At 29.9% G+C, this 10,765-nt stretch overlaps 1 non-coding gene across 1 annotated transcript; it reads left to right on the top strand.

Annotated features, from left to right (window-relative positions):
* Nucleotides 1-9,903: 9,903 nt before the first annotated feature.
* LOC149513465 (small nucleolar RNA R71) lies at nucleotides 9,904-10,010 on the top strand. The gene has a single exon (XR_016330552.1). It is a non-coding gene; the product is annotated as a small nucleolar RNA R71 (small nucleolar RNA).
* The last annotated feature ends 755 nt before the right edge of the window (nucleotides 10,011-10,765 follow it).

Below are 10,765 nucleotides of genomic sequence, written 5' to 3'. Positions count from 1 at the left end.
ATCTCCCATGAATGTCTATGCAATAAATGTAATATCCTATTCCAAGGGTGATGGGATATGAAATGCAATGCATGTTTTATGAAATCCTATTATTCATAAATCAATATGCATGAAATGTAATGACATATTTACATGAGTGATGAAATGTATACCTATGACTAATGCAATATACTTGTATAAAATGTAGTGGCGTATTATATGCATGAGACATGTCTACATGGAACACAATACATGTGTTGTGTGGACCTAATGGGGTTGACATTACTTAAGATATGCAATGAGGTGAAGTGCATGTGCTACCTATTAACATGTGCATGGGATGGAATGTATGTACCATTTATTAACATGTGCATAAAATGGAATGCATGTGTTATCTATTGATGTGGATGGGATGGAATGTATGTATTATCCTATTATGATGTGCATAAGATAGGGTACATGTATTATCTTATTATTTCCAATCATGATAAAAATGTATGAAAGAATGAAATGCAAAACTTGAAACAACATTCAAACTCAAAGCTTTTTTCTTTTTTTTTTTTTAAAGGAGGAAGAATTCAAAAAACACACATGAAATGCAATCACATAGAATGACTGGGATTTAAAGATTTTTTTATTTTTCCTTTTCTGTTGTTTTTGTTTCTTTTGGTTTTTTTTTTTTTTTTTTTGTTTAGAACAAGGAAAAATTCATGAACACAAAAAGAATCACATAAAATTAACTAAGATTCAAAGATTTTTTTTTTCAAACTTTTATTATTAAGCCAATAAACAAATAACTTAAGAAAAACCCTTCTTTCATTTTTTTGTTGTCAATTTTGGACACAAATCAAATGAATTGAACTACACAAAAGAATAAATTTTATTGGAAATATTTTTTTTTCATTTTTTGGTTTCTTTTTCTTTTAAACACTAAGGATTGTTTTTCTTAATGATTCTTTTCTTTTCTTTTTTAATTAAAAGAAATAATACAAACTATTAAATTAATAAAAAAAGAAATAAGAAAAGTGAGGGGTATTCCTTCGTGCGACTTATTTGGGATAATTACTTTGAAAAGGGTGTGGCATGGCTTTACTTAAGGCTAGCTTCATAGTGTTCACTATATGCTAGGTTGGGAATTGACGCATCTAAAAGTTTCCTAATTATTCCTCACATTATCATCCATTATAGACTAGTATGGCACTCTGATCCTTAACAATTATAAGCTATGAATAGAAATGATTCAATTTGAGTGAGAATGTTTCACTAGCCATGGCAGAGGTTTACACCTCACGAAGGTGTAGCAACTTTACTTCCTCCTAATTAGGGTTAAAGCCTGAGTATAAAGCTTATGCATGTAATGTAGATGTGAGTGTGTATGAAGGAACAAACAAACTTTTCACGTTTTTCCTAAACTACCGCTATCCTAGATGCCTCACAAATTAATAAGAACAAAATAAAATAAATGACATAATTAAAATAAACATGAAATGACATAATTAAATTATGCATAAAATGAAAAACACACACATTTTTTTGAATTTTTTTTAAACAAGGAAATTAAAATAAAAATTTTTTTGTCACTTTTTATTTTTCAAAATTTTCACTTTTTAAGAAAACAAGAAAATCAAAATCAAAGAATTAAGATTAAACACTAATTAGGATCATTAAACCAAGATTAAGGATAACATGCAATTAATATTTGGCCTGACTCTTTACATGTGTCCCTAACAGAGTTGCTAAACTGTTGTGGCATCTTGGGACCCTAGGATAGGTGACCTAAAAGCTGGACAAATGGGGAATAAGAAAAACAGGGGCTAAAATATTTTTGATAAAAACAAAACAAGGAGTGGCTACTAATCTTTTCTACGGTGTGATTGGCTATCTAAAAATTTTTATCTTTTTAATAAAATATTTTAAAACAAATTTAAAAGTTTTATAAAAAGAACAAATTTACGATCTACAAAATCAAAATTGAATTCGAGAGTCGGTTACATATAGGAAAAGATTAGCACTACCATAGCACCCGTTGAAGACGGTACCAATTGATTGCAAGTTATTCTTTAATTTTGGTAAAAATGATCCTATTTTTTTTAATGTTTAAAATTAATTCCTTTTTCATTTTTTTTTAAAAACAAATAAAAAATTTTTTTTCTTTTTTTTTTTTAAATTTGGATTAAAGTGAAAACACCTTAAATATCAAAACAGTTTTTTCACTCTCCTATAATTAAATAAAGCTTTAAAATATATCTAATTTAAAGGTTTTCAAATCCCCCACAAAATCGAGATAACAACTCTCGTAAATAATAAGCACTGAGAATCCCCATATAGTTAGATAAGATCTCGATGACTATATTTGCTTAATATGTTATTTTATTTTAAAACATTTTACTTTGAAAACTAATTTTTAAAAACAAATGCATGAAATGTATGAACATAGTAAAATATGATGAATGCATGACAATATAATATGAATGGCAAAGTATGAATGCATGATAATATAAAATTCATGTTATGACAAGATAAATGAAATACAAATGCATAATTGGTTTTAAGGTTTGGAGTAGTTTAGGGTTAGGTTTAAGGTTTAGGTTTGAGGTTTGGGGTTTATATTTTAGGGTTTGGTTTAGGTTTGGGGTTTGGTTTAAGGTTTAGGGTTTAGGGTTTGAGGTTTGAGTTTATGTTTAAGTTTAAGTTTTAGGGTTTGGGGTTTGGTTTTGGGTTTTGGGGTTTCATGGGATTTAAGGTTTCATGAAAATGGACATATGAGAAAAGCAAATTATAGAAAATGCCATTAATGAATGCATGTGACAAAAGCATGACATTGAAAAATAATTACAAACTAAGTTTTTTACAAAATTAAATCACAAACATGTTGTGCATGAAAATTCAAAAACAAAATGGATCAAACATAAAAAAGCTTTGAATTTGGTTTGAATGTTCCACCATTTGTTCTTTGAAAACTCAGCCAAGCAAACTAAAAAAAAAATTACTCAAATAACCTAATAAACCAATATTTTATTCTTTAAAAATTAAACCAAACACCTTGCAAACTTGAAAAACATATCAAAAAACATAACCATACACATGGATTTAAGCAACATTTTGCCATCAAATGATGAACAACTTTCAGCCAAGCATACTTCCACCAAATATATTTTCATTCATTTCACTCAAACATGCATCGCTTATTCATTAAACCATCATGTAAGGACATTAACATCATAAGAAGAATTCTACCAACATAAAGCAAACTAAAAATAGCTAGGAAATCATAAACCAATAGAACATAGACCAAACACTCGCATATATTACTAACTAACCAAAAATCATATAAAACATCAATAAATTCATCATCTAACCATCATAAACAACATTTTGAAGCAACCAAACATCATGAGAAAATGAAGTTGGAGGTTCAGCCATGGTGTCCTTTTTGTTGGCCAAACCTCATCTTGGCTTTTTCTATGGTGGATTTGATTTTTGTTTTTTGAATTAAAAAGTTTCAAGAAAAATAAGAAATAGGAAGAAACAATAGGAAAATGGCATGGAAAATGTGATGGGGATGCTAAAAAGAATGCAAAATGGATGATAAAGAAAGTATACCTTTAACCTTTTTTCATAAGGATTATTTTTTTATTTTTTAAAGAATTTTTTTCTCAATTTTCCTTCCTTTATTTTGCATTTTCTCCCTTGCTTTTTTATTAGTTTTAACATGAATGGCTAGCCAAGAAGATGATGAAAATATCCCCCATGCAAATCAATGTTAACCCTTGGATTAAAAAACATCTTATGGTCACAATTCACCCTTATTTTCTTTTCAAGGAGCAAACTTTAGCCATTGGTTGGATCAAGATTCCCCATGTTATACAACAATCTATATTGTTCATTGCAAAGGTTGAGTTTTTACAGCCATTAAACCAAGTAAAAAGATCATTTTGCCATTAATACAAAGTTTTCGGTCTTTAGGTCATTTTTTTGGAAATCAATGCCCTTGTGTTCATTTTTGTGATTTTAAAGCACCAAAAATCATGAAATAAAATGAAATTAAGATTTGAAAATATTCGTGGAAATCGAACCTTTAGTAGATCAAATTATGAAATTACCTTTAAAGATATTTTGATAATTTCATACCTCTCAAGGTACTGTTGTAGTTTCGAATGCACAAAAAATCATAAAATATTATAACATCATAATCTAAAAAGTTTCGTGAAAATCAACCTCGAGAAAGTCAAATTACGAAATTAATCTCAAGAGGTATTTTCGTAATTTCATACTTTTTGAGGTAAAATCAAGACTTTTAAAATTTTAAAAATCATCAAATAATATTGAACCATGATCTGAATGTTTCACGAAGCTTTGACTTTGGAAAAGTTAAATTATGAAAATACCCCTAAAGGTATTTTTGTAATTTAACTCCTCTTCAGGTGTGATTTGGGTTTTTAATGCATAAAAAATAATTAAAAAATTTAATTATGATATGAAAATTTTCACAAAATATGACTTTGAGAAAGTCAAATTATGAAAATATCCCTCAAGGCGTTTTGATAATTTTAGACTTTCCAAAGTGAATCAAACTTTTTAGTGCTTTAAAAATCACAAATTTCAATTTTAATCCTCATTGATTCCAACTTGATTATGAATTTTGAATGTTGACCCAAGTTCTATCTGTTTTCATCAAGTTTGACCAATATTGACTAAGTTTGACTAATTTTGACTTTAATCGGGTTTGACTAGAGTTGATTTTGGGGTATTTGGGTCAAAGTGATTCAAATTTCGATTTTAGAAACTTGTCAAATTAAAGAAATATTGCATTTGAACTAAGTTGAATTTTAAATGTTTCACAAATAACTGAGATTTTGCCCAAACAAAATTAGGTGTCTACAAGTTGTTGTCAATTTAATTGATTTTAATTATGTTAATGAGGCAATGAAATGGATAATGAAGTGACTAATTAACTAATATGATATGGCAATTAACTATGACAATTATTTATTGACTTAATGATTGCTACTTTTAGTATAGAGCTTTCAAGCACATAGATTAAGTAATAAAATGGAGTACTCCAAGTATCGTCTATTTAGGGATTATAGAATATAATATTAGGTAATTCACAAGTAACAAAGGTGAAAGGATGAGATCCTATATCTAAAAAAATGAATTTCTAGGGTTTAAGTAGAAATGGATCAAGTAAAGATTAAAAGTGATGTATGGTGGGGATCTTGACCTTACCATCTGTTACTTAGGAAGTATTTGACTACGGCCAGAGACTAATTTAAATAAGAAGTAAGGATTGTAAAACAAGACATCAAGATTGCCAAATTACCTTTAAAGTGAATGAAGATCACATGAAAGAAATTAAATAATATGTAAAAAAAGAGTAAGCCGAACTTGTAAAGAAAACAAAGAACTTGGATCTTGAAATTTAAGTGGAATGCTTGTGCCAAAATTTAAAGAAACAAGAAAAAGATTTTGTAAACAAGAAAACAAGAAAAGAGATATTTGAATAAAAATACTTCTTGATTGAAAAAGAATTAAAGAACAAAAGCTTGGTAATTGGCAAATCTATCACCTAAGCCAATACTTTACTACAAAGAAATAAAAAACTAAAAATGAAAGAAACTACAAAAAGAAGATAAGGGGGATGAGATAGGATGGTGAAACAAGTCAATGGCCTTACCTATTTATAGGCATAGGTTTGGCCAAATGGGTAGGCTTTACAAATGATTGAGTTTAATTTAAAAACTAGGAGATAATGTTTTATCTTAATCTTCAAAGTTACATATACAAATCAAACTCTTCACTCCTGGAATGCTTTGGTTGAATATGGTGATGTTGGCCCTCGATTTTTATGTGATGCAGTCTTCATCAATCTTCCCATCTAGGTTCGACTAATATAGGATTTCAAGAGGAGATAACTTGCATTTTATTCAAACTCCTAATCCTCAAGGTGATAGAGTCTTCCAATCCAAACTCTTCAAAGCTAAGTAAAATTATCATGATTGGCTTTGAACTCTCATTGGCCAAATGTTGTTGTGTCTATAGGAGCTTGGATTATCCTCTATTGATTTTTGAAGTGGCTAAATGGGTTGGTTTCTTCGCTGGAGTGAAACTCCTTATGGCTAAGCAAAGAAATATGTTTATCTAGCAAATTCACTTGGGCCAAATGGATTTTCAATTGGGCTTGTGCATGCTTGAATATAGACCAAATGTATGCGGCATTGTGCATGACTAAATGGGCCAAATGTGAGTTTTGCATGATTACATGCATAGCTTGCATGAAAATGCATCTTAAGCTTGAAAAACCTGAAGCCATGAAAATAACATAAAAAGCACCTAAAATCATTCAAAAATTAAATTTTCAGCACCCTTTTGACATATAAAATCTCTATATAATTTGGTGCTGTCACATCCCCACACTTGAATCTTTACTTATCCTCAAGCAAAATTGTAAATTAACCAAACTAAAGAACATTAATAACATCCTCAAAGTAAAAAATTATATAAAAGCTCTTATCATGGACTATTGCATAATACAATGTTAAAGATAAATATAGAGTCATAAGAATGTCTTTCAAAAGTAAGCTTTCAATGACTTATTCTAATCATACATACAAATCTACTACATCTTTAAGTCATGCATATAACTCAAGTAAATAGAATGCAAAACACTTCATCACATTTCAATTTAAAGATAGAATAGGCTTCATATGTTAATTTTCCCCTTCCTTCTCTACTAATATTAGCCTACATATTTAACTCAAGATCAAAAAGTTTTCTAGGCTTGTAATGAAAGGCTTAGGTCCAAGTAGGACAACATGAATTTTTAGACTTAAAACCCTAAGCTTACTTTTTTTTTAATTTCTTAGACTTTGAACAAATGGGAGCTTTTTTTTGCAATTTTAACTTGTGAGACATTCTTTATTGCTTTGCTTTTTTTAACTTTTTTTTTTCTTTTGAATAATTGATAGTAATTTTTTTGCTTTATTAGGCTTTGCCTTTGCTTTTGTTGATTTTTTTTTCTTTCATTCTTTCTTTGCACCTCCCTTCTTTCCAAATACATGAATATGTCAATGATATAGAAGTCAGCACAATGGGTTAGGACAACAAAAGAAAGGATAATAATCAAAGAACATGCTTATTGGGCTTGTAATGTGGCTAAATAAACAAAGAATAGAAAATATAATAGGCTCAGGATAAGGGTATTAAGGATGCCTCACCACAGGGTAGGCTTGGAAAAGGCTCAAACAGTTCAAATAATTGCCTAGATCATCTCTTAAATCGAATATAGTATAGGATTTCACCTTAAGAGTTGAGTAGGTGAATTCTAGAGCACTTATTCAAATCTTAAATTTCATTCAAGTTTATATTTCACAAACCTTCACAAAAATCATGGCATTTCTTATAAAAAGAATCGAGATGCATGCATAAAAATCATATCCCAAGTAAATACATGCTTAATAATTCTTTTCAAGTTCCTACTAATTACATCCTTAAACTTCGTATCATACTTTAGTCATTGAAGAGAATATATATAATTTCAAACCAAGTGAATATCACAATGAAGTTTAGCAAGTCAATTTGGTTTTAAAAGCAAAGAGGAGTCAAAGTCTCATAAATCCAAAAAGTTTTCTTTTTCCCCCACACTTAAATGGAATCATATATAAAAAACTTAAAAGAAAAAGAAATACTCCCTAAAATTCTTCAAGATTAAATATTCATGATGAATCTTCTTTCTTATCTTCATCCTTAAAAAAAAAAAACTCTCAAACAAAAACATTAAAACATACCTGTCCTAGTAACAATAAAAGAATAAAAAAACATAACCATTAAAGTAGAACTTGGGTTGCCTCCCAAGTAGCACTAGTTTTGGTCAAGCTTGACCATCCCTAATTCTATTAAAAATCCTTTCATTCCTTTAGAGGGAGCTTTCCTTGTTGCCTCATTCTTTGTTGTATAAAATAAATAGACTTGGTTTAAGGAGGTGGGCTAACTCTCTTAGTAAGGATTACATTAATTGAGCTTGAGTTTCTGGAAAGGTTGACATAACTAAAGTTAAGGTTTGCTAAGTTTTTCAGAGGGTCAAAAGGCTTTAATAATAAGTTAGACTCTTTAGAGTTTTCTTAAATTCCTTAACTACAATAACACTTTTTTCATGTCATAGCACACCATACCTTCTAATACAAATTGTATTTTTATGTGTCTACACCTAAGGGTAATGTTAGCCTCATATACATCTATTAAGGCTTTGGCAATAAACAAAAAAGGTTTACTTAAAGTAATGGAGCATCATCATCCTTTATATCTAAAATAGCAAAATCCACCAAGAAAGCATATTTTTCAATTTTCACCAAGACATTTTCTAGTATCCCTTGTAAGAACTTAACAGATTGATCAACGAACTTAATGTTGAATGTAGCAAGTTTTAGTTTTTCACAACCTACTTGCATAAAAACATTTATAGGCATTAAATTTATGCTTGAACCAAAATCATAAAAAGCATGAAAGAATTTAAATTTTCTAATCATGTAAAGGTATAGTAAAACTGCTTAGATATTTTAACTTTTTGGGTAGGAGTTGTTGAAGCTTAAGGTTGCAATCATCTAAAAATGTGGCTTCTTTTAGTTCTTTAAGCAGTTCTTTTTTAATAAGCCTTAAGATAGGTGGTTTAACATTAAAACACTATTTATACATTCTAGCAGTCATCATTGGCCTTTGCTAAATTTTCTCTTAAATCTTTTCTTCTTTTTCTTTAGGATTTTCTTATTGGGGATCCTCTTTAGCATTACCTTATCTCATTGGTTATTTTAGTTAGATGCACCTTAGATTATCTTTTCAGGCAGAATGCTCTCTACTAATGCTTTCTCTACTTGTAACATCATTTACCCTTCTTCAAAAGACCCTTCTATGTATTCTTTTGGATCTTCTTCATAGTCTATCTTATCATTTTATTCCTTAGGATCTTTCTTATAAGTTTTAATAACTTCAAGGGCTTTTAATGTCATGGGATCAAAACCCTTCAAGATTTTTCTACCAAGTCTTAAAAGTTTTTCATCTTTCAAAATATATTCCCTTATAATAAAATCCACTTTAGGTTGTTTTACAAAGTTAGGTAGGTTGACAACTATGGATTCATCATCTTCCTTATCAGAATCATCTATCCTAGCATCTCCCAAAGAATATAATACATTGCATCCCTCATTGTTTTGCCTTTTTAAGTTGGTTTTAATGTTACTAGGCAAGGTACCTACTGGGTAATTTGCTATGGCTTGGGCAAATTGACCTATTTAATTTTTTAGGTTTTTTATAGATGTAGCTTGGCTTTGGATGTTGGCATTGTTAGCTTGCATCAACTAGATCAATATGTCCTTAAAGGTAGGTTTCTTTTCTTAGAGTGGGTTACAGTTTGATGGATTGGTGCGATAATTATTGGTTTGGTTGTTGGTGGTTTAATGGTTTGGTTAGTTTTAAGAAAAGTTTGGGCGGTTTACCAGCCAAGATTGTAGGTATTGCTATAAAGATTGTTGCTTGGTTAGTTTTGTTGGATGTATTTAACTGGTTCTACCCTATATTGGCATCTTTCTAAGGAATGGGTCCTTTAAATATGTCACAGGATACAAAAAGACTTTGTACAACATTAACAGGGTTAGATTGTGTTTGATTTCTTAGGGCCTCGATATTTTTTTAAGGGTAGCCAATTGAGAGTTAGTGAAAGTAATAACATCAACTTTAAATAAACTAGCAAATTTTGTACCAACCTTTCTTTCCATGCTCCACTAGTAATTATTGGCAGCCATCTCTTCTATTAGCTCATTAGCCTTATCAAAAGTCTTGCTTATTATAGCCTCTCTAGCGACTGAATCTAAGGTGGTTCTCATGAGTGGTGTGAGACCATTGTAAAAGATCTAGATTTGGAGCCACTAGGGTAAACCATGATGTAGGTATTTTCTTAGCAACTCCTTAAATCATTCCTATCCATCATATAAAGCTTCACCATCAACTTGGAGAAAAGTCATAATCTTATTCCTTACCTTTACTGTTTTTGTTGGTGGGAAAAATTTTGCTAAGAATTTTTTAACCAAATCATCCCAGGTTATAATTAAGCCTAGTGGTAAAAAAGACAACCAAGTTTTCACCTTGTTCTTGAGAGAAAAAGGAAACAATCTTGTCTTATAGCCTCATCAAAAACACCATTGTAATGAAAAGTGTCATATAATTCATGAAAATTAGAAAGATAGAGGTTTAGATCATCACTTAGTAGTCCTCTAAATTGCACAGAAGTTTAGACCATCTGTATAATCGAAGGCTTTATCTCAAAGTTATTGGCATGAATAGCTATCCTTCAGATGGATGGTTGAAAACCATCTACATTAGGAACTGCATAGTCCCTTAAAGTTTTGTGCCCTTCATTATTTACATTCGCCATTAGAGTAGGTAATGGTGGTGTTGATTGTGCTTTTTTTCTTCTTCTAAAGGTTCACTTTATCTCTTGATCAATTAGAGCTAAGTCTACACTTTTAAATATGCACATGCAAACAAAAAAAGATAAAAAGAACCAAAGTAAAAGAAAATAAACAAAAAGAAAAAGGTTTAGATTATAGGAGCTTAGGAATTCTATATTGATATTGCGAATACTGTTATGATCCCTAATAACGGTGCCAAAAACTTGATTGTTATTTTTTTATAGAGTCTGCAACCGCATAGATTAAATGCCATAAGCATTTAATTAAATCATCCAACCTATATTAGGAGGCTACCCTTTCACCTATCTAGGAATAGTATTATAAAG

This window comes from Durio zibethinus, chromosome 19, assembly GCF_047325235.1.
Source record: "Durio zibethinus cultivar Kanyao isolate XHJ-2024 chromosome 19, ASM4732523v1, whole genome shotgun sequence".
NCBI lineage: Eukaryota > Viridiplantae > Streptophyta > Magnoliopsida > Malvales > Malvaceae > Durio > Durio zibethinus.
Note: the sequence above shows the minus strand (reverse complement) of the source record. Positions and strands in the feature narration are given on the sequence as shown.